The following is a 2500-nucleotide window of genomic DNA, read 5'->3' as shown; positions in this document are numbered from 1 at the left end:
AAAAGAAAAGTCTTGTGGCAGATTAAAAAAAAAAAAAAAAAAAAAAAAAGCTCTACGTGGCAAAGAAGGGGTTGAATTTGCAAATTTGTTGCTCCGCAAACAAAGAAGGATATGGACATGCTCTGTCGTCCATTTTGCACTGATACGCTTTAATCATGCGTACAATTACGCCAGGGTGTAATCATCCCGTCTTACGATGGCGTAATGCATGCACCGATGTGACTACGAATTGAGGGTAATGATACATAGGAGTAAGGAAAATTACTTTCATTAAACTAAATCCCAAAGGAGTATTTCAGTCTCTGTTTTACTTCTCGTTTCTTTACACTCTTTACACTTTCATTTATTCAATTTTCATCTGTTCTTTTTTTAGAACCATTTCATTCTAATTTGCTTTATTTTTTCTATTCTATTTCATTCTATTTCATTACATCTTATTTTTTCATTTCATTTAATTTAATTTCATAGTTTTTCAATCTATTTTGCTCTCTTAAAACCTGTTTTATTCCTTTATTTTGTCCTATTCATCACCTTTATATGCCTTAATTTACTTGATTTGAATTTATCTTATTCATATATTGTTATTTCTATGACACGTTTGATTAAATTTAATTGTATTTTATTTTCATTTTCTTTTAATTAATTTTGTACGTACGTGTGCGTGTTTGTGTGTGGATGTACATAGTCGTGTGCATGTAACTGTACATACAGTGTGGAGGGACCCGCGGGATCGCCATGGGTCAAGAATGTTTTGGTTGAATTTGATCAGTTGCTGACAGTCATAATGTAGTTAAAATTTCCTTGACAAGATCCCAACAGGTTATCAGCTTACCTTTTCATTTCATTTGTCTAGAAGACTACACAGTCTTAGAAACTTCAAAATAGTCTAATGTCAACTCCTCCTTTGTGGTATGGTTCTCTCTAAGATGAATAAAGATGACTGAATTTAAGATAAGCCTGGTTGAAAACAGCGACAGGATCAATCGAAATTTTTATCTTTTTCTTCCACAGCAAAGGAAGTTTCCTTAGATCGATCAAATCGCCTTACAAAGCCGAATGATAAAGTTAAAGATTGCCTTAGCAAAGTTCTCTCGAGAGGGGTGTGATATCTAATATTGATTTTCTTTTCTTTCTAGGTGGAAAAATATCTTCATCATCCTGTTGATTAGCAGAAAAAAATAATCCATGGCTCGGTCCATCTTACGGTCAAGGTAATCTACATATTTTGTTTTTATGCATTTCCACATCTGCAAATATACAGTATACTCGTGTATATATATATATATATATATATATATATATATATATATATATATATATGTATGTATCGCTAAGACAAAATGTTGTAGCACATTTGTAAATGATAATCACGAAGAACCCACAGTCTATTCAATACAAAGGAAACTTTAGAAGAATGTGTAACTTCTATATTTCGGCTAATAGCTATAGCCCTCTTCAGGAAAGTACAGATTACAAGAATTTTTAGACATAAGTACAATGAGATGTGAGTAGAAGGGGAACACGCAGAGTTAAAACAGGACGACATTCTTCGATTAAGGCTGATTCAACAATTTTTCTTCTAAAACTACAGTTGGACTTGAACAAAATTTTGGCCTTGTCCCAGTCAAGACTGTGATTTTTGGTACTGACGTGTTGGAACACAGCGGAATTTTCTTGGACATACCTAATGGATCTTTAGTGCTCCATTAACCTGGTGTTAAGATCCCTTCCGGTCTGACCAAGGTACATTAAATCACAATCTTTACAAGGAAGGCTATACACTCCTGGGGGCTCATTTCCCTTCAACCTTTGATGAACATTAACGTGTTAGGATAATGGTAGGCAGCTGTGAGACGCTTGTTGGGAATTGATTTAAAAGAAGAACTGATGGAGTTACAATATGGGATTCTTAAAACATCTTTGAAAGAGGGTTGTGTGGTGGGAACTGAACTTTTAAGGTGGCTGGCTCTAGCCTTGCTGAGTTGGGGTGCGTTCGAGGCATTTCTGGACAAGTTGAACCATTTATCCCCAAACATCAAATTCAAGACAGAAAGGGAAGAATGTCATCAGATCCATTTCCTAGACATTTTAATTAGAAGGATTGATGGAGAATTATTTTTTTTACAGTTTATAGAAAACCCACCCATCCAGGTAGCTATCTCCACTTTTTTAGCAACCATCCCGACAAAGTCAAGAAGAATGTTGCCTCCGGCCTTTTCTTGGGAACTTTTAGGATTTGTAGCCCTAGATTCTTGGACCGGGAAATTGACCTCATCAAAAGGCAACTTTTGAATTTGGCATACCCGTCCTGGTTCTTGGATCAAGCCCTCAGCAAGGCTAGAGCCAGCTACCTTAAAAATTCAGTTCCCACCACACAACCCTCTTTCAAAGATGTTTTAAGAATCCCATATTGTAACTCCATCAGTTCTCCTTTTAAATTAATTCCCAACAAGCGTCTCACAGCTGCCTATCATTATCCTAACACGGTTCACAAACAAAT

The 2500-nt window shown here is 35.6% G+C and overlaps 1 protein-coding gene across 2 annotated transcripts in view; it reads left to right on the top strand.

Annotated features, from left to right (window-relative positions):
- LOC143020366 (irregular chiasm C-roughest protein-like) overlaps positions 1-2500 on the top strand; it is a 438384-nt gene that overhangs the window by 136999 nt on the left and 298885 nt on the right. For both annotated transcript variants that reach the window (XM_076176736.1, XM_076176738.1), the window contains exon 3: positions 1137-1211. The gene's annotated coding sequence lies outside the window, so the exon portion shown is untranslated. The remainder of the gene's footprint in view (positions 1-1136; positions 1212-2500) is intronic.

Source organism: Oratosquilla oratoria, chromosome 39, assembly GCF_046742065.1.
Source record: "Oratosquilla oratoria isolate Oo_2021 chromosome 39, ASM4674206v1, whole genome shotgun sequence".
NCBI classification, from domain to species: Eukaryota; Metazoa; Arthropoda; class Malacostraca; order Stomatopoda; family Squillidae; genus Oratosquilla; species Oratosquilla oratoria.
This window is presented reverse-complemented; position numbering and strand designations above follow the sequence as displayed.